Here is a 23,015-nt window from a genome sequence, read left to right on the forward strand (position 1 = left end):
TATAACAGGGGTAATATTTTCACATAGATGAACTGTCCTTGAACAATGTACAGTGTTAGACATGAATTAGGATGTCTCTACATTAGGAATGCAGGGCCTTTCCTTTCAACATTTGTCTTCAGAAGATATACTTCTTATAGATACTGCAAAGAAAAACCTATAGTCCATTAAAGTTGGATTTCCTCTATTTTCAGAGTATGTTATTTTATTCCACACTCATGTCTATTTTGTTTTTCCCCCTGTACTAAAATTGCTTATTACTGCTGTTCCTTAGTAATAATTTTGGTTCATGGTGTTTGAGATGGATCATAATTATTTTGGCACGTGAAGATCAGTTACGTGAACTCTTTGTTGTACTGGTATAGAAGTAGCAATAGACCTGTGCATAAACCTCCATACAAAGCAGGAACCAACAACACCTTTCCACATACACAAAAAAATAGCTAACTATGGGAAAATGCAAGAAAGCACTGGTGTAATATATTTTCATCAGTCCAGGGCTCTCTGGTAGGCTTGGTCTTATACCAAAGTCCTCCTGACTGGCTCTTCAACCTGTTTATCTGCTGCCCGTCAGACAAGAATGATAGGGCTTATAGAAGCATTCCTGTAACTTTATTAATGCCCAGTCTCTATTAGCTTTTAAACTGCACCACACTCTGACATCCCTACTTTTGAAAGTGTGTTTTCTAGGATCAAGATGAGTCTGTGCTAGGTCTGACCCTCTCCACTGTGACTCAGTCACCCTTTAATGTTCAGGTCAATTTGCTAAATTGCATAGCATGACAGATCACAAGAGAATTCAAAGTGAAATTTCCAGATAGGGGAGGCTCTGCTGTGTTCTTCAATCAATACCTCGGTAAAGGTGTGGGCAGAGAGTTCAGGGCTATTCAGAGGATGGAAGTGGCTGCAGTGGAGAAGACTAAAGCCAGAGTGAAGTGTCTCCAACCAAACTGATCCAGACCTTACATAATCTTTTATGACAGGTTTCAGAGTAGCAGCCGTATTAGTCTGTATTCGCAAAAAGAAAAGGAGTACTTGTGGCACCTTAGAGACTAACAAATTTATTTGAGCATAAGCTTTTGTGATGCAACCGATGAAGTGAGCTGTAGCTCACGAAAGCTTATGCTCAAATAAATTTGTTAGTCTCTAAGGTGCCACAAGTACTCATAATCTTTTATAACTCACTTTTATTTCATCTAAATTCATTTGCCCATCTGTAATAATTATATGTTATGATACGTATTGGTATTTCCTTGAACAGTGTTCTTCATACTATTGTATGTGTTTTTACAATATGTTGTGGCTGTAGAGGTGAAGAATGGTTACAAATAAAACCAATGAGTTACCTTTTCATTCACCAGCTCTTATAAGAACTATTCGATCCAATAACACTTTCCTAGAGTGGCAAGCTATAAAAGTGTTAGCAAAGTGTAAGAACAAGACCATCTGACCAGCATGGTGCTTCACAGTGACACTGGTTTAATCCCATGTGTTTACTTGTCATTATTGTCCAGCCCTGATCTAGTAGCAGGATGCTGCTACATAGTGTAATTTTCTTCTCTTCCCTTCCCCCCACCCTCCAATAATAGCTCAGGTCTTGTGTAACATATTATGCTATGAAATAGTCATAATTTGGGGCTTCTCTCCACATTACACTTGTATATTCCAGTTACTTATATCAATAGGTAATTTTCAAAGTTTTTATGAAAAGTAACTTAGGGCAGGCATTATGAAGTAAAGCAGTATTTGTTAAAAACTAAAGAGGCTTCTGAATTTCTTTGGTTGTAATCTTAAATAATCCATGTGCATAGCTAATACATTGGTGACTGGTACAAGGACAGAGATTGACCTGCAACATACACTCACCAGTAGGTTACCTATAGTTTTGTTAAAAGAATTTACAAGGGAAGTTTTATCCAAGTGAAGCCTTGAAAATAATGTTTTATAGGGACTAATTTCAAAACTGTTCTTGGTAGAACTTTGTTCCTTATGATGGTGTTTGTAATTCTAATAAATACCCTCATTATTGTTCTATTTGATTTAACAATTCTGAGCCATATACAGAGTATTAATGCAAACAACTAAATAGGAAAAATCTTGAGATCTCAAACAGAGTCTGGAGCTTATGTTTATCAAAATAGTTGAACAAACTCACAATTTGCCCAAGAAGGTTAGTCGATTCTTAAGTGTGCATCTTCAATTCTTTACCTAGAAATCTCATCCATATTCTATTCACTAAGAAAATAGTATCAGATATGAGTTTGGACTCAGCTGGAGTCATTGTCCAGCATTCAATAGATGTAATCTAGGTGATGCTGAAATTGATTCTTAATTAGTCCCACTCCATCATCTTTTGTAGAACCATTATTTGTGTCCTTTCCAGCCTATTTATTCATTCTGTCACATGATGTAGTGTTAGAACAGTTATAAAGGACTGGGGCATCAACTGTAGCTGGTTTGTCAGATGTATGCCAAATGAAAAGCTGCCTTCAGATGATTGCTTCAGGTAGATGACAGCTGAGCTTCAATAGGCTAAAAGGTCTATTCTCCTAGAACTAAAAATATTGTACAGTAACTATGCTATACATGGGGTTAATTATATCAAAAAATCATATACGATTTCAAAAGCTGCTCTTTGAAGTTAACTATGGCATAAAGGCTGTTCTAACTTATTTTTATCAACTGCATGAAATGTACTGGCCTACATTCCCTGCAAAATTTCATATATACAAACACACTTTTATGTCCACTAGTATAATTTTAAAATAACATGCACATTTTTTTCAGATTTTGCAAATTACAGATGGTTAATGCCAAGTCAAAAAGATCTGAAAATCAGGTGTATTGTGCAAATGTTGATACAATAGAGAATAAACTTCATACAGATAAGATACTACAATACTTATCCACCCCATCACAGACAACACTGCACACACCATTTTTACATGTTTATTACCTGCACCGATTTGTTCATAAACCCTGATGCTAATTTTAAGTGAGCTGAGCCACTTTTTGAGATAACGCTTGCGAATATTTTGAGGTAATAATAATAGGTTGTTTGAGATAGCTGGGGACTGGACTTGATGACCAGGAGATTCCTGTCAGTCCTAAATCCCTAATATCTTGCTCTTCTAGCATTTTTCAACAGTAAATCTCAAAGCACTTTACAAGGAGGTACAGCAAGACTTTCCCCACCATTTCCTCTCCTTCCTACACAATATGCTGGCACTATTTAGAAAATCACAATGCTACTTACTTACACTAATTACTCTTATCTATTTGGATTTATACAAATGCAAATAAAAGGGTGCTTATCTCTATGTTCTATGTACCCTTAACACCATTAATCACATATAATAACTCAAAATAACTAAAATGCAATGGTACAATTTAAGATAACCCACCACTGGGAAGCGGGGCAATTTAAAAGCTCATCTCACCCTCAGACTCATTTTAAAAACAAATTACTCAGTCAGTGCAAAATAACCACTACTTCGAGTCTTCCCCTTTGCACAAATATTTTTGTGGGGTTCTGGATGGTTCAGATAAATTTTCCCCCCTCTTCTGCATACTTGGGGTGCTGTCTGTTAGCTGCTTTGCCAGGCCCTGCTACTGTTACCACTAAACTTCTTTTTGACTTTCCTCATTAGTCACAGCATACCTAGCTCTCAGATCTAATAGAGCATGTTTATATTTTTTTTATTTTTTTTATTTGGATAAAATTTTTCACGGAGAATTTCAATCTATTTGCATCAGTTTTACTATCTAATGTGTTCTGAGGCTCCCAGAAATACTATGCATTCTCCAGTGAGGCCAAAAAGTAATGTCAAGGTACATGCTACCTGATTTAAAGGAAAAAAACAGGTCACTGCAAAATGTCTCCTGGCCACTGCTACCTGACCAGATGTCAATATTTGCATCTGCCTAAATTATCCCTTTGAAGTCTGCTCTTATTGCCAGTGGAAGGGAGAGGGACAAACAGTCACCACAGGAAATTCCTAGTTATGAACAAAGGTAGGGAGCTTAGGCCCCTTTCAGCAAATGCACATAAAGACTTGTTGACTAGGGATGTGCTTAAACACGTTTAAGTTAAGCACATGCATAGATATTTTCATAGTCTTATTTACAGGGCCTGGAGAGGTCTCAGAAGGTTCTGAAAAATCAGATAAATGTCTCAATTTTGGATGTTTATCTAAAACATATCTACAGACTTTTAGGTGCTCCTGTCTCTAAAAAAGTATTTTATCTCTAGTCATTTTGTCCACAGTCAGAATTCAGACCTGCAGTTGTTAGGTTGCCAGTTCAGTGTCAAACATTTGCTGTGATGAATTTTTTGAGGTGCAAAAATGGGAAAGGCAGCATTTTCATATTGGAAACTGAAAAGAATTACATCCACAGTTTCTTTGCCAAAATAAAGCTAGCTAAGCTATATGTTTGGTTCCATATTAACTTCTTGTACCCTAAAAGAGTTCACCCAAGAATAGTTTAAGGTGCACATATAAGGAATCCTACTTGAAGGAGGTTAAATGTATCCATCTAAAATTCACCTACAGTTTGCAAACTTCAGCTAAGATTACCTTCATCTCATCTGACATCTTGCCTTTTGTCTGCAAGAATTCCCTGAATCCATTTCTAATAGCATTTCCTATGTTGAACTGCTCTTAATCAAAGCAGATCCAACCTCCTATTCAGTCAATAGCAGCCTTTCAATTGACATAACAGGGAGTTGGATCAGCCTCCCCACACTACCCAGACAGTATGGCTTTACTTCTTATATTTCATTCCATGCCCTTCAGCATGTGGCAGAAAAACCAAACCATTGTCAATAGCAGAATATTTCAAAGTTTTCAATATTAATTTATATTTCACTCCCTCCCCAACTAAAAAAAAGTTTGTACTCTTTCTTCCTATCATTTGGAAATTGGAGAATAATTAAAATTTTCAATTTTGAAATTAATTTGCTTCAGCTGTGCTTGCAACCGTTTTGTGTTTTCTTTCAGCAAATATTCAAGTGATTAAGTTTTACTGGCAGATGCAAATGTCTATGCCAGAAGAGATTGCATATCCTGCCATCTAGAGAACACAATCAAACTATGGTCCTTATATCACACTGAGCAGATCTCTGCACAGAGATCAGTATAGGAGCGGGACCCAGGTGACTTATCTGACCAGACATAACAAAGCAGAGCTTGAATTTCAAATATTTGCTATCAGTCCCTAGGGTAAACAGTGCAAAGACATACTTGAATAAAATCACAATAACGAATCCATAGAGGAAATCACAAGGTCTTCTCAGATATTCCATAAGCAAAAAAAAAAAAAGGCTTACTTCATCAAATTAACAATTTGTTGTTTGCCATTCGCTTAGCTATACTTAATAGCTAGCTTGTTGAGATTCCCTCTCAAAGTGCTTATCTGATTTTTAGTTTTAAAAAATAATATAATCAGTTGAGTGTTTAGCTCTTGGAGTTCTTTGTTCAGCAAGGAGTGCTTTATTCTTGGTGTTATTTTAGTTGAGTGATGTGGCATTTAATTGACTGCTAGATAAGTTCTCTTTTGCAAATGGGACTTGAACATTTTCCAAGAACTTTAGTTTATTATTTGTTCCCAGGAAAAAACTGGCATGAATTAAAGAGGTATTGAGCTAATTACATTTCATTTTCCTTTTATCCCATTTAATATAATAATTAATAAACAATTACCTCTAAACAACAGTACACTCTAGTATAAACTATGATCCAGGTGAATAAGTAATATGGCCCTTACAGGACTTTCAGATAGGCTAAAATGAATGTCTGTGTGGTCCATACTGAAGACCAGTGAAATATAAGAAGCATTTCAGAACTTTTTACATGGCTCCATATTAATAATATAAGGCAGAATTTATGTTATAATATCCCATATTGTATAGAGTTGGCTAACTATCCATTGCGAATAGTATCCATTAGAAATTTAGCTCCCTTTTTGGTTACCAAGTCAGCCACACAATAATCCTTATCTATTAACGTGGGGTAGTATTTTCAAAGACATAAAGGACTTTGGAAGTTAATAGGTGCCTAGCTCCCACTTGTGCCTTTGAAAATGTCTCCCAACAATAAGACAATAAAGAATAGGAAATAATGAATATGTGCAGAGGGTAAAATACCTGATATGGAAAAATGCTAAGATTTGTGAAACTTTTGGAATTCACAACATTTTCTGAAATATACAATGGCTATTGAAATACTCTCAAATAATGAATCTTGTCCCCAATCTAACGGCCCCAATTTGCTGCATCAGAGGATGGAGGAGAAAAAAAAACACAGATAAGTTACAAACCCTAAAATACATCTTGATTTAATAAAGCTGTCTGCACTTGTTGCATAGTGTATTCCCATTGGTATATGGTAAGTGCTCTTTTCTAAAAGTAGCTGTAAATGCTCTAATGCAAGAGTTGTAGAAATAAATCATTGCTTTGCTTATATTAGTAGACAAATTATGTCTGTAAGATCATTTATTTTCTGTCAGTCTATAGTTCTTACCCTTTCTCCAGCCTACTGTACCTTTTTAATAAAATTTCTTTCTTCCGTAAAAATGATGGAAATCAGAGAGTTCAAAGTCTGAAACGTTTAAGGGTTCCTACTTTACTTTACAAAAAAGAAAAGGAGTACTTGTGGCACCTTAGAGACTAACAAATTTATTTGAGCATAAGCTTTCATGAGCTACAGCTCACTTCATCGGCTCATGAAAGCTTATTCTCAAATAAATTTGTTAGTCTCTAAGGTGCCACAAGTACTCCTTTTCTTTTTTGCGAATACAGAATAACATGGCTGCTACTCTGAAACCTACTTTACTTTATAAACTTCAGTTATGATGAACTGCAGGCTCACTGGTCAACCTAAAAAAGAAATAAAGTATCCTTAAAATTGCACATAGCATGCGTATAGTGAATTTGAGGTGGAAATAAATAGTTCCCAAAATTTAGTCTATGAAAAATCAGTCTTTAATACAAGTATAATCTCATAAGAATATATCAAAAACTTCTTAAGCATCAATGTGACTCAGAGAGATTGATGTAAAGGGTGAAGAAGAAAGAATCTAGTCCTCAGTCTTTCCTACTTGATGAAAAATATATCAACACACATGCACACTCCCCACAGAAACTACAGCTGGCAATAATACGAAGTTGTCATAAATATAAAGGGAAGGGTAAACACCTTTAAAATCCCTCCTGGCCAGAGGAAAAACCCTTTCACGTGTAAAGGATTAAGAAGCTAGGATAACCTCGCTGGCACCTGACCAAAATGACCAATGAGGAGACAAGATACTTTCAAAGCTGGAGGGGGGAAGAAACAAAGGGTCTGGATCTGTCTGTGTGATGCTTTTGCTGGGGACAGAACAGGAATGGAGTCTTAGATCTTAATAAGTAATCTAGCTAGATATGCATTAGATTATGATTTCTTTAAACAGCTGAGAAAATAAGCTGTGCTGAATGGAATGGCTATTCCTGTCTTTGTGTCTTTTTGTAACTTAAGGTTTTGCCTAGAGGGATTCTCTGTGTTTTTAATCTAATTACCCTGTAAAGTATTTATCAGGAGCAAGTGTTAAATCTCCAGCAGATTTGCCCTTCCTAATGTAAATGGAACAGTTCTTAGAGGGTGTTCCTGAGGAAATAGAAAGATACATCCTAGATGGGAAGCCCAAAACTGTAATTGAAGCGGGGGAGATTGGAGCCAAATGGGGGGAGATGGCAGAGAAGAAAAAAATTGGTCGCAGTTGGAGCAGATACCAGAAGGGACAACTTCAGACCACACTCTACTACCGGGGCAGCCCAAGGCCCCACCTACCCCCCAAGGAACCCTCCGGACACCTTATCGTCCCGCCACACTGTTCTCTAGCAACCCACCTCGCTGCAGTTACCCATTAGCTGGACAACGTTTTAAATGTAACGAGCCGGAGCATGTAAAGGCCAACTGGCCCAAGAACCCCAACAGATTACAGTTCATTGCACCGGAATCACACCAGAGGTCCTCAGGCCCAGATACCTCCCAGATACCCTCGGAGCGGAGGGAAACTGTGAATGTGGGCGGGAAGAAGGTCACCGCGTGGAGGGATACTGGAGCACAAATGTCGGCTATCCATGCTTCTTTAGTGGACCTCAATTTAATCAACCCAGAGATCCAAGTGATGATTCAACCCTTCAAGTCACACTCTTTCAATTTGCCTACATCCAAGTTGCCTGTCCAGTACAAGGGCTGGTCAGGATTGTGGACTTTTGCAGTATATGATGATTATCCCATCCCCATGCTGTTGGGGGAAGACTTGGCCAATCATGTGAAGCGAGCCAAGAGGGTGGAAATGGTCTCCCACAGCCAGGCTAAGCCAGCCGTCACGCCTAGCTCTGTTCCAGAAACTTCTACCCGGATCCAGTCAGAGGTGATGGACCCGGACCCCAGGCCAATGTCTGCAACAGCAGTAGTGGATCCAGTCCCAGAGACCCAGACAGAGCCAGTCCCAGAACTGTAACTGGCGGAACAACCAACACCAGACCCATTGCCCGCACTGAGTCCAGTACTTGCAACCCCAACACCAGAGGGCCCCACCGAACCTGAACCGGCAGCAGCCGATAACCGATGGCCGGAGCCTGAACCCCAACATAGTGCACCAGCGCATAGTGCACAGTCAATGGAAACAGCCCCATCCCCTACATCACTTCCAGAGGGACCAAGCATAGGTCCACAATCCAATGAGGAACTGATGTCTCCAGCATCAAGGGAAGAGTTCCAGACTGAACAGGAAGCAGATGAAGCTCCAGAGAGCTTGGACGGTGGCACAGAGCAACCCACCGCCTCTCAGCTCTTCTAATCGATCCAGGTTTGTTGTAGAAAGAGGACTCTTATACAAGGAAACTCTTTCTGGTGGACACCAGGAAGACTGGCATCCTCAGAGACAGTTGGTAGTTCCAACTAAGTACCAGGTCAAGCTCTTGAGCTTAGCCCATGATCATCCTAGTGGCCATGCTGGGGTGAACAGGATCAAAGACCGGTTGGGGAGGTCATTCCACTGGGAGGGAATGGGCAAGGATGTTTCTACCTATGTCCATCTTGTGAGGTATGCCAAAAAGTGGGAAAACCCCAAAACCAGGTCAAAGCCCCTCTCCAGCCACTCCCCAGCATTGAAGTTCCATTTCAGCAAGTAGCTGTGGATATTCTGGGTCCTTTTCTGAAAAAGACACCAGAGGAAAGCAGTACATACTGACTTTCATGGATTTTGCCACCCGATGGCTGGAAGCAGTAGCTCTAAGCAACACCAGGGCTAAAAGTGTGTGCCAGGCACTTGCAGACATTTTTGCCAGGGTAGGTTGGCCCTCCGACATCCTCACAGATGCAGGAAATAATTTCCTGGCAGGAACTATGAAAAGCCTTTGGGAAGCTCATGGGGTAAATCACTTGGTTGCTACTCCTTACCACCATCAAACAAATGGCATGATGGAGAAGTTTAATGGAACTTTGGGGGCCATGATATGTAAATTTGTAAATGAGCACTCCAATGATTGGGACCTAGTATTGCAGCAGTTACTCTTTGCCTACAGAACTGTACCACATCCCAGTTTAGGGTTTTCAACATTTGAACTTGTATATGGCCAAGAGGTTAAGTGCCATTACAGTTGGTGAAGCAGCAATGGGAGGGATTTACACCTTCTCCAGGAAGTAACATTCTGGACTTTGTAACCAACCTACAAAACACCCTCCGAACCTCTCTAGCCCTTGCTAAAGAAAACCTACAGGATGCTCAAAAAGAGCAAAAAGCCTGTTATGATAAACATGCCAGAGAGCATTCCTTCAAAGTAGGGGACCAGGTCATGGTCTTAAAGGCGCTCCAGGCCCATAAAATGGAAGCATCGTGGGAAGGGCCTTTCACGGTCCAAGAGCGCCTAGGAGCTGTTAATTATCTCATAGCATTCCCCACTCCAACCGAAAGCCTAAGGTATACCATAGTAATTCTCTAAAGCCCTTTTATTCCAGAGAATTAAAGGTTTGTCAGTTTACAGCCCAGGGAGGAGATGACGCTGAGTGTCCTGAAGGTGTCTACTACGAAGGGAAAAGTGCTGGTGGCGTGGAAGAGGTGAACCTTTCCATGACCCTTGGGCGTATGCAGTGACAGCAGATCAAGAAGCTGTGCACTAGCTACGTGCCAACGTTCTCAGTCACTCCAGGACTGACTGAACGGGCATACCACTCCATTGACACAGGTAATGCTCACCTAATTAAAGTGCAGTCTTACCGGGTGTCTCCTCAAGCTAAAACTGCTGTAGAATGGGAGATTCAGGATATGTTACAGATGGGTGTAATCTGCCCTTCTGGAAGTGCATGGGCATCTCCAGTGGTTCTAGTTCCCAAACCAGATGGGGAGATATGTTTTTGCGTTGACTACCGTAAGTTAAATGCTGTAACTCACCCAGACAACTATCCAATGCCATGCACAGATGAACTATTAGAGAAACTGGGACGGGCCCAGTTCACCTCTACCTTGGACTTAACCAAGGGGTACTGGCAGGTACCGCTAGATGAATCCGCCAAGGAAAGGTCAGCCTTCACCACACATGTTGGGCTGTATGAATTTAATGTACTCCCTTTCGGGCTGCAAGCTGATACACATTCATCAAACACAGCTACGGAATGAGGTGAGAATACATGAGACAGATGTGTTGAAAAAATCCTAGAGTTAATAGTAGACTGCAAATTGGACATGAGTTTGTAATGTGATATGGCTACACAGAAATCCATGCAGTATGGGAGCTTGCATCCATACATAAAGGCCTCAGCACAGACCAGGAAGATGGTAGTCCTTCTCTAAAAGCCATTGATGAGAACTGTATTTTGACAAGTGCACACTGATCAGAGTCCCTCCATACTAGAAATATATTGTTAAACTGATAGTGTAGTTTCACTAACTGGTTAGTCTTTCATTCATATGAACATGAACATGCTGTTTTAACCTTTCAGAGCGGTAATCGTATTAGTCTATATCAGCCAAAACAATGAGGAGTCCTTATGACACCTTAGAGACAAACAAATTTATTTGGGCATAAGCTTTCATGGGCTATAACTCACTTCATCAGACATATGGAATGAAAAATACAGTAGGCAGATATAAATATACAGCACATGAAAAAATGGGAGTTGCCTTACCGAGTGGGGGGTCAGTGCTAATGAGGCCAATTCAATCATGGTGGATGTGGCCCATTCTCAACAGTTGACAAGAAGGTGTGAGTATCAACAGAGGGAAAATTACTTATTTTAGAGACCCAGTCACTCCCAGTCTTCATTAAGGCCTAATGTGATGGTGTCAGTTTCCAAATTAATTCCAGTTCTGCAGTTTCTCTTTGAAGTCTCTTTTTGAAGTTTTTTTTTTTGAAGTGCTCTCCTACTGGTTTTTGAATGTTACAATTCTTGATGTCTGATTTGTGTGCATTTATTCTTTTGCATCGTGACTGTACAGTTTGGCCAATGTACATGGCAGAAGGCCGTTGCTGGCACTTCAATGTCCAGTAGGTGAGCACTTCAATCTCCCTGAACTCTCAATAACAGACTTAAAAGTGGCCATTCTTCAACAGCTGTCTCTGGGGTATTGAATTAATGATTCTGCTATTGGGGAGATCTAGAAACCATTAGTGCAATGAGCTGTCTTCCTACTGGAGATTTTATGTGTCATTTCTTCTCATATGTCACTTGCTTGGGATGCCAGAGTCCTGAAGTGACTCCCAAACCTAGATCCTGTCACTTGACTGTGCAATCAAGTACCACTGCACCGCCAACTCAGCCCAATAGATTTTATTGTAATAGCAGAAGACATCACTACATAAATTCTCAGAATTTATTGATGTGAGTTTATTTGTATAAGAATTTCAAGCTGCAATGATTTATAGAGTGTTCAGAAGTCAGGCATTTGGCTCTTTTTTTTTTAATTTGATTTCCAACAGTTTAATAACATGGGCCCATGTTTCTTTCAAATGGACCTGTCTAATTTTGGAAGCCCAACTTGAGACATCCAAAATAAAATATGCTAGGCTGAATTTTCTGATCTGCCACAGTGACTTTGCACTATGCAGCACACAGGTGTCAGAGATTTGCACTGAAGAATTTCCCCTGCAAAGGGTGAATATTTGACAGCCTCCCATTTTCTCTCTGCCCAAGCACTGAGCTCTGAGCAGAGGCTGGGTGCAGTGCCTAATCAAACTAATGAACTTTAGGTGGCATAATTAGGACGTATTCTCTTTTAATGTTCTTCATCCCTTTCTGGGATTGTGCTTCCCTAAGGTCACAGACAAGGATGAAAAAGCCATTCTATATAAATATAGGGGAAATGTGGTTGAATGCTTCACACACAAGTTGATCTGTCACTGGAGAAGAGAAAGACATCCCATCGGCCGCTGGTATAGAACTGCAGAGTTAGATACCTGGGTTGTATGCAATGTGTAGTGGTTAACACCTTCCTTTATCACTCAGCCCTGCCCACTTTGTCAGAAGCAGCATATCAGTCAATTGTAGATGGACCAATGGGCGGTTCTGATATGGCAAATTCCAATTCCCCATTGTTTGCAAATGATTCATAGGGAAAAGCTTACCTAACCCTAAAAACACAACAACAGAATCCAGCTGTGCTTTTGTAAGATAAGATTTCAACATATGAAGGTATGTACATTTCTGTAACCATATCTCAGATCACCCTTTATACTCTTAAATACTTTAGGCCATATTCTATTCCTAGTTACACTCGTGTAATTCTGCAGGAACTCCATTAAGAGCAGAATTTGGCTCTATATTCATAAATCCTGAACCATAACATCTGTAGAAATGCATATTTTAATTACACTTTAGCTATGACAGATATACAGATAAGACGACAGTACTAACATTGATGAACGTTTTAGTCTTTTCTTTCCTTTGCCTTCAGGAATGTCTGAGGCACACTGAGAATAGTAAAAATGGTGTAGATTAGTCTTGAGTGTTTACCTAAATGTACAATCAATTATATATATACTATATATATATATACATACAGAGAGAGAGAGAGAGAGAAAGAGAGATCTAACACATCTTATCTTTTGCAAAGGCATCTCATAACTGGACTGAGGCAGGGAAAATGATCCCTGATTAATGGATAGAGAATATCATGCAATATACCTTTCCTTGGGGTATATTGGTGATAAAGGTGATGGTAAAGTTTGGAAACAATTCCTGCTAAGAGATATTCAAACTTATGTTAGATAAAGTTCTGGAAAAAGTAAAACGCAGTGTCTCTGGAATTTCAAAGGTACAGAAGCAACTGAAATAGAACAAGAATTCTGAAGCCCAGCTGAACTGTGCAGTTTCTTCACAGTCTGATAGGATATACTAATTCACCAAGAGCTAAATCCTGTACTAGGCACTGCTGGTATATAGAAGGCGAAGAGGTCAAAAGGAGCTTTTCACCACACCTTCTGACAATTCATTTACTATTTATACAGCAGTAGATCCCAAACTATGATACATGGAACATTCACTGGTGGTCTGCAGAGAGCTGCTAAGTCACATGATGCTGGCTCATCCCCTTGATTCCATTTCTTTCTACAGTCACCCAGGCACTTCTTTGCAAAAGAAAAGCATGTATGTAGAAGTAGCTGGAAACAAGAGGCAGAGCCAGTTTAGCTGCACATAAACAACTGCTGTAGATGCCAGAGAGATGTTTGCAACTTTGTGAATGTTGTTATAATTAGAGCTGGGTGAAATTTTTTTAGCAAACAGTAAATTCCCTGAAAAATATTTTTTTCTACGCATCAAACTATTTGAGAATTCAGGTTGAATTTGCCAAATAGTTTTGGTTGAAAAACATTTTTAGAAGTGTCAAAACATTTAACTATTTTGTTTCTTTTCAAAAATGTTGATTTGAATCAACATTTCACTTTAAAATATGATTTAGAAACAATGTTTGAAATGTTTCATCCAAGTAATTTTTCCTCAATTTTCATTTTGTTAAGAAAAAAACAAAACAAAAATCATTTTATGTTCAAAATGAACAACAAAATAGGCAGTTTGGCTACTGAATGGAAAAATCAGTTATTCATTCAGCTCTAGTTGTGATGAGATGGATAGGTAGTCCTTGCATTTCCATCCCTAGTATACATAGATACATACATACATACGGGGGGGATGGATAGCTCAGTGGTTTGAGCATTGACCTGCTAAACCCAGCATTGTGAGTTCAACCCTTGAGGGGGCCATTTAGGGATCTGGGCCAAAAATTGGGGATTGGTCCTGCTTTGAGCAGGTAGGTGGACTAGATGACCTCCTGAGGTCCTTTCCAACCCTGATGATATGTACCAGCAGAGGCCACTCAGGATGGGAGTTCCTCCAGATTCAGGTTTTTAGTCCTCTTCTTTTCTTCTGTACTCCTCTGGAGTGTTAGGCAACTTGAAATCATCTGCATGCCCATATGCAGATGATATTGCATTTTGTATCACATGTAGTAAAACTGATGTATTGATGAATTATATTCATAAGGACATAGACATTGTAAATAGATGGGCAAAAAGGAGCATACATTCCAGGTGAATTCAGGAACAAAGTTTATCTACTTTATCACAAACTGTAAGAGGTTCAGCTACAATCTGAAACTGACACTGGATGGAGAAGGTATTACTGTTGAGAATAACCCAGATACCCTGGCTTGGACACAGAATTAAGGTATGGACCACAAGCCGAAAGTTGGAAGCCAAAGCAAAGAAGACACTGAAACCTCTATGATGTATCCCAGCACCAATTGGGGTTCATGTATGAGGACCCTGAAAACAACATACTGCTTAATGGTTCGCCCAGTACTTGAATATGCCTCACTTCTCTGGTCACGTGCTTCTCCCAGGAACCTTGCCAAGACTGATGTGCAGATGCCTGCAGTTCACATGATAATTGGTGCTGTAAGATCCACTCCAACAGCAATTTGTCAACAAGAATCTGATGTTCAACCTCTTGAGAAGTGTAGAAAAGAACAGTTAATTCAGTATGGAAATAGTCTTCTTTACCTACCTGAACGCTATCACTCTTCAGGCCTGTTCAAAAACTGGAAAACCAAATCATAGCTCAAATAATCATCTTGTTTTGAAAGGTGTATAAAGGTTACTGAAGAAAACCAAAGCATTTGTTGAGGTTAGAAGGGGAGAGTGTGTGAAGAAGGTTGTATGCCCAATACTTCCTCCACATGAAACTGTTTACTTTAATAAATGTCTTGCTTTTGGAACCTTGCTTGAAGGAACATATGGACTACGCTACACTAAAGAAATTGCAGAGAAGACTATCCAATAGTATTAGTCACAAGGCAAACAGATTTATATGTCTCTGATAGTTCATCAGTTATATCTTTCAAGAATGGTAGTTTAGTGACTTCATTCAGTGACATAATGGAAAGTGTACAAGAAAAAGCATTAGTTTGAGATATATCAGTTTGAATTATATGGCTGACATGAAAGCTATTCTCACTATACTGCCAGAAATAAACAAAGAAGAAATAAAGGTGGACATTGTGACTTGCAGAAGGCAATCCTCAGTTCCTTTAGAAGAAACCAGAATGCTCAACAATGTAATTCATAAGGAGGTTTGGAGTATCAGAGAATGAGGCAATAAATTGTTTTTTCAATAGATTCCATCACATGTTGGTATATCCAGGAATGCTTTGGTTTTCTTCAGTAACCTTTACACACCTTTCAAAACAAGATGATTGTTTGAGCCATGATTTGGTTTTCCAGTTTTTGAACAGGCCTGAAGAGTGATAGCGTTCAGGTAGGTAAAGAAGACTATTTCCATACTGAATTAGCTGTTCTTTTCTACACTTCTCAAGAGGTTGAACATCAGATTCTTGTTGACAAACTGCTGTTGGAGTGGATCTTACAGCACCAATTATCATGTGAACTGCAGGCATCTGCACATCAGTCTTGGCAAGGTTCCTGGGAGAAGCACGTGACCAGAGAAGTGATCTGGCCAAAGTTAGATCGGAAAAATCAGGCTAGCATGATAAAGGTTAGGTTATTGATACTTTATCAAGGCAAACAATAAAAGATTGGCAAGATAAAGATCCTCAGATTGATATCAAAGCATCTTGGAAAATAATATTCACTATCATGAGCAAGTGGACAGGGCACACTACAGGAATGAAAATCAACTGAGTTGGGACTGAGATACAGCCACTCTGCAAGATGTGTCAGTGTCACAACCAGGACATGATTAGTTATATCTAGTGGTCAGAGCAGGGGTTGGGTCCCAGATTATAGACAACAATTGAATAGCAAAGTCAAGGGCAAAGGGTTGCAAGCCAGAGTATAGGGTTTCTTGCAAGAAGGATTTGGAGCAGAGACAAGCAAGCAGTCTTTGTTATTGCTCAGATAGCTCCCCTTCATGGTTTCCTGGTTTAAGGGCTTGCCTACATTGACAACTACCTATGCCGATGGGAGAGCTTCTCCCATCAACATAGGTACTTCACCTCCCTGAGGGGCAGGAGCTGTGTTGACAGGAGAAGACCACCTGTTGACATAGCGCTGCCTACATCAGGGGTTAGGTTTGATTTTCCACATCTCTGAACAACATAGTTACACGGACATAACTTGATAGTGTAGACCAAGCATTAGTACTGGTACTGACCAAAAAGTGGGCTGTGAGATGCTGTCACTCAGGTCCTATTGGGTGATTTTCCCTCCTAAAGCCAGCCTCAGAGGGTCCTCCCATAGGAGTTTAGCCTAAGCCTCCTATGGCAATACAGAGGCATCAGATGTCCAGGGTCCCATCCCTATAGGTGCTTACATTGAGGAGCAGGTTTTTAACACCTCCTTGTGTTTTTAATGCAATATTGTAAGAAAAGTGATGTTCTTCAGATTTGACAACTTGGGTATGATGACAAGACAAAAAAAAACAATCACCCGCAGCGCTGCCTCCTGAAATTTGATATGAATTGTAACGTAACTGCTAGCAGACACAAAATAAAAACCTTACTGTCAAGAACCAGAGAGCAAAATACTCAAACTGAAAGTTGTTTTGAGCCTATATGCTGTTTCATATTTCATTTTTACTCTTACAGGATTTATTAAACTTCCCTATGTCTGTATGCAAATATAATATTCACATCCATTCCCCTGAAGAGTAACTATACTCTGCCCATCAAATTTTTGCAACAGATCAGTGACTAAATATTTAAACCAAAGCATTACAGAATGTACGGTAGGATTATCCTTACAGACAGTAAATCCAAAACTGGAGGTCTTGATAAAAGAACTGAAGTTTGTTTCCATGAATAGTTCCCATCAAATGTCAAAAGGAACAGTGGATAAAAAGTGTTTTTATTTTGGATTAAATGTATCACTGTGTGATGCTAGTCTGTGTATGTTTGTTTTCTTATTGTATATGTTCATCAAAGAGTATGTCTACATCAGCAACTGTACACACGTCCAAGCATGTGGTTGTGCCATAATCTCCTGTTGTCCACATCTAAATCCCAGAAGCACATGTCTAAAGGTGAATGGTGAGCGAGTACCTAGCATGCCTGAGAGGTCTGATACGTACATGCCTCAGACTGTGGTATGGCCCTGTACCCACACCAGTTTTGCAGACTGTACAAGCCATGGCAGGAACAAAAAACCCAGGCTGGTAAGTTACATTGGACCTCCATCTTCTCCACCAATATCCCTTCTTACCTGGGTGCTACATCCAGATTTTAAGCCCAGCCCCTGCTTCTCTCCACCCAAATGGTCCCTGAGCAAGACACAGGTATAAATCAATTATTTTACTGATTTACCATGAACCAGTATTGTGCATTTGACAGAAGGAATGGCTTAAAAACTGATTATTAATGAAAAATCATTGTACCCCTGTGTCTGTGCCTTTCTCTGCCAGCATGCAGGCAGCAATGGTCTCGGGGCTATGCAGATCAGGGAGGAAAGGAAGGGTGGGTTAGAAAGGTCCTGGCTGGGGATAGGAAAGATGCAGAAAATGTCTATTTATCGTCTAAATTTAGTAAGAGCTCTCTTTGGTCCCTTGGAAGATTACAGAGTTTCATTTCTTCCATCTATACTCCCTCTAATCTTACCATCCTCCTTATAAATGGGAGTTCCCCAGTAAGGAGGTGTGTGCATAGGGATAACATGAAGGGGATGTTGGGTCCAACAAAGAGAAGGAAAAGTTAGTCACAGCAGTCTTTTCTCCCTTGGAAGATTACAACATTCTTACCATCCATGGTCTTGCCTCTCCCCACACTCAGCCATGCTATATAAACCAGGGAAAATGGGGGAGAAGGATCTAGTCTGGTGGCATGATGTACCTTTGTTGTGGAGAGGTAGGGGCTTGTGGTGCTGATCTGAAACTTCAGAGAACAAAATAAAGTTGTGGTGTGCCTCTTTCTTTTCCTGCCCATTTTACCATTAGGTAGGCACCGGGGTCAGATTTTCTGGCAATCTTGAGGACAGGGATGGGCAATTTTCATGGTTTGCATCTCCCTTTGCTTGGGAACTCCGTATGCTAGCTGAGAATATAGTCAATTTCCAGTTGAATTACCTCCCAATCCTATAAGCATATTTCAGATATAGCAGAAACTCCAGCTGGATCTTGAGGTTCAACAGCAATGCAAATCTGTTTGGTCCACCTTCATAGCTGACCAAACCCTTCCATTCAGCAATATGTAGATGGATGACCAATCTCTGACATAGATTGCCAGATCTCATCCACAGGACTGAAAAGTCACCTCTCTTTTCTGTTTGGGGACCTTAAAAACTGCTATGTTCTCCAAATGTTGGCCAGCCTTTAAAGATGAAATTGCAAACTGGTAACATAGTCCCTGGAATGAACTGCCAGCAACCCCCTTGAGATACTATGATAATTTTAAATTTTGAAAACCATTAGTACATGTATCTTACCATCCGTAGCCTCTGCTCCTTCCTATTGGACTCCAAAAGTGGTCTGAGAATCAAAGATGATCTAATAGTCACATTCCTGGAATAATGAAAAGTATCAATTGTGACCCTCTACAATAATCATATGTTATGCGGGGGGATTTTTCTCAGCTTCTTTCAGAGGAAAAAAACATGATATGCTTGTCTTTGAATTGGCTGCACTTTTGGGTCCTGAGTGGGAAACCATTCTGCCAGGAGCAGTTTGGGTTCCTCATAGCACAGGAGGACCTGGCTCTTCATCAACTGATGAATGAGGTCATGAAGCACGAGGCACACCATAGGGAATGTGAGCATTCCCTGATGGATAGGCTGATAAAACTGGTGGCCAAATGAGTTTGTGGTCCACCTTCTGCTATGGCCACTGCACCTGTCCATGAGCCACCACCTTTTTGGCATCCTCTGGCTGCTACCCAGGGTGCTGTTGAGCCAGAGGACCCAATCTCCTAAGTGACCAGGAGGAGCCTGCAGGATTCCCAGGACCACACTCTCCACTGGCATCGAGAACCTCTCACAGAAGTATTGAGGAGTGTCCGTCTCTCAAGCCCAGTGAAGGAGATGTCCCCAAAAATAATTTTCTCCTGAAAGATGTGTGTGGACCCTTCTTTCTAAGTATGTTGAACATAAGATGTTTTCAGGTTTGGGATTGGGATCCACAATTCACAGCACAGGAAATGGAATGGGGTAACCATTGGGACAGGGTTGGGCCAGATGGCGACAGGAGAGTAATAGAAGGCAGATATATTAGCCCCAGGTTAAGTTCAGAGCAATCAGGAACCATCTGGAGACAATTAAGACAAACAGGCTGATTAGAACACCTGCAGCCAATCAAGAAGCTGCTAGAATCAATTAAGGCAGGCTAATCAGGGCACCTGGGTTTAAAAAGGAGCTCACTTCAGTTTGTGGTGCGCGTCTAAGGAGCTGAGAGCAAGAGGCGCTAGGAGCTGAGAGTGAGAACGCATACTGTTGGAGGACTGAGGAGTACAAGCATTATCAGACACCAGGAGGAAGGTCCTATGGTGAGGATAAAGAAGGTGTTGGGAGGAGGCACTCTAAACAGCTGCATTCCACGGGACCCTGTGCTGGAACCCGGAGTAGAGGGCGGACCCGGGTTCCCCCCAAACCTCCCAACTCCTGGTCAGACACAGGAGGAGTTGACCTGGTCTGTGGGTTCATGAAAACAACCAAACTGAGGGCTACTGTGAAGCTCCAAGGTGAGCAAATCTGCCAATAAGCGCAAGATCCACCAAGGTAGAGAAGGAACTTTGTCACACCGTCTAGTGCCATCATACTGCAAATACTTTTTGGTCTGTCCCATATCCACCCATCCATCAGGTTCAGAATTATAAAATATCCGAAGCATACACAGACGGGATGGGAAATTGCTGTTAGTGTTATGTGCACTGCAAGTTTTCAATGCTGCAAAAGTCTAGAATACAAAAAAGGGATAGAACTAGATAAACATCTTTAAGGCCTAGTGCACATGCAGAAACACAATTCCAGTGCCAATATAGGCAATGACCACATCTCCCACTTGTATATGAACAACCCCTCCTTTCTCCCCCCACCACCCTGAAACCTTAAAAATTTAAGCTCTAGAAGGCTCTATACCAGACACTAAATGCAATTAACGCCACTGACAATGAACAGTTTTAAAAAAGAATGGCTACTTATAATGACCTCAAAAGCAAATATTGATAAGGTCATTAAGAGAGATTGAGTGCCCCTGATGACAGAGGTTTGTAAGTAAGTGTGAACAGTGAAGACAATAGCATTGCACAATGACCCCATTATAATTCCTTTCCCACATCACAAACCCAACCCAAAGGCATTAATCCTGTTATAATTGTTTTTAATGTGCAAATTGTCACAGGAACAAACAGCTTTGTCTACAGGGAAACAAACCCTCACAAAGCTTTGTAGCCCCACACTTGTGAGACAGTGTTTCAACATGTGCTTTTCTAGCAGCTGCATAGCATGTGAAGGTGTTCCTGGGCACAGGCAGATGTCACTGCCTGCCCTTCCCCACCTCTGCTGTGCCAAGATATATGTACATATGGCATCCCTGATTTCCCTTGCCCACTGAGAACCAGGACCAGTCTGCAGGTGGGTGGGATCCAGATGCCTGTACAGAGTTTGTAAACCATATTTGTCCTCAGCCCACTCAGGAAAGAGGCACTCCACACAAGTTATGGAGTTCATGGCAAGAGACAATTATGGGAAAGGTGTTTACGACACTGGCATCCAGACAAATGCGTACAAAGTGCCAACAAAATGTTAGCCTTACTCCACAACTATTCTTGTAACTGAATTCCCTTTTTCCAGGGTGATACATAGATTCCAGGGCCAGAAGGGACCATTGTGATCACTTACTCTGACCTCCTGTATAATACAAGCCTTAGAACTTCCCCAAAATTATTCCTTGAGCAGATCTTTTAGAAGAACTTCCAATCTTGATTGAAAAATTGTCAGTGATGGAGAATCCACCATGGCACTTGGTAAATTACCCCAAATGGTTAATTAATCACCCCTACAGTTAAAAATGTACACCTTATTTCGACTCTGAGTTTGTCTAGCTTCAACTTCCAGCCACTGGATCATATTATACCTTCCTCTTCTAGACGGTTATTCAATACACTAGACTGTTATTCAATAATGTAGATACTTATAGAATGCAATCAAGTCAGCCCTTAGCTTTCTGTTTGTTAAGCTAAATAGATTGAACTCCTTAAACCTATCACCATAAGGCATGCTTTCTAATCATTTAATCATTCTTGTGGCTCTTCTCTGAACCCCCTCCAGTTTATAAACATCCTTTTTAACTGTGGAAAACAGACCTGGACACAGTACTCCAACAACAGTTGCTCCAATATCAAATATAGAGGTAAAATAATCTCTCTATTGAGAGATATCCCTATTTATACATCCAATGATTGCATTAGCTCTTTTGGTCACAGTGTCACATTACGAGTTTACGCTCAGCTGGTTATCCACCACAACTCTCAAGTCTTTTTCAGAGCCACTGCTTCCCAGGGTAGAGTTCCCCATCCTGTAAGTATGTCCTATGTTCTTAGATATATATTTTTACATTTAGTGGTATTGAAATGCATATTATTTGCTTGTACCCTGTTTACTAAACAATCCAGTTTGTTCTGAATCAGTGATCTGTCTTTTTCTTTATTTATAGTTCTCCCACAATTTTTGTATCATCTCCAAACTTTATCAGTGATGATTTTATGTTTTGTTCCAGGTCATTGATAAAAATGTTAAATAGCATAGGACAAAGAATTGGACCCCTGCTGAACCCCATTGGTGAGAATTCCCTGTTTACAATTACATTTGAAATCTATCAGTTAGCCAGTTTTTAATCCATTTAATGTGTGCCATATTAATTTTATATTGCTCTAGTTTTTTTTAATTAAAAAAACTTGGTCCTATGGCACCAAGTCTAATTCCTAATGGAAATCTAAGTATACTACATCAACACACTTAACTTTATCAGCCAAATTTGTAATCTCACCAAAAAAAGATATCAAGTTAGTTTGAAAGCTCTGTTTTCCATAAACCCATGTTGTTTTTCATTAATTACATTACCTCATTTAATTCTTTATTAACTGATTCCCATATCAGCTGCTTCATTTTAGCCTATAATTACCTGGGCCATTCCTTTTACTTTTTTAAAAAAAATTGGCACGACCTTAGCTTTCTTCCAGTCTTCTGTAACTATTCAGTGATCCAAGACTTATTGAAAATTAACATTAACAGTCTAGCAAGCTCTTCAGCCAGCTCTTTTAAAAACCTTTTGGATGCAAGTTATCCCGACCTGCTGATTTAACATTGATATTAGGGTATGGTTTTATGAACCAAGTTAGGTGTATGTGGGGTCCCCCAAAATAACACTCAACACAGACACACTGTATAGAACAATATAATTTTGCATTGTTCAAAACAATATTATTTCCAGGGGGAAAAGTCCCGTTCTTCTCCCTTCTAGTACAATCCTGATCTCCTTAGTAGCTTGGTGTTATGATCCTTTCCAGTGTTTCCCACCTTGGTATTCATGAATCTGCCT

The sequence above is a fragment of the Dermochelys coriacea genome, chromosome 2 (genome assembly GCF_009764565.3).
Source record: "Dermochelys coriacea isolate rDerCor1 chromosome 2, rDerCor1.pri.v4, whole genome shotgun sequence".
NCBI lineage: Eukaryota > Metazoa > Chordata > Testudines > Dermochelyidae > Dermochelys > Dermochelys coriacea.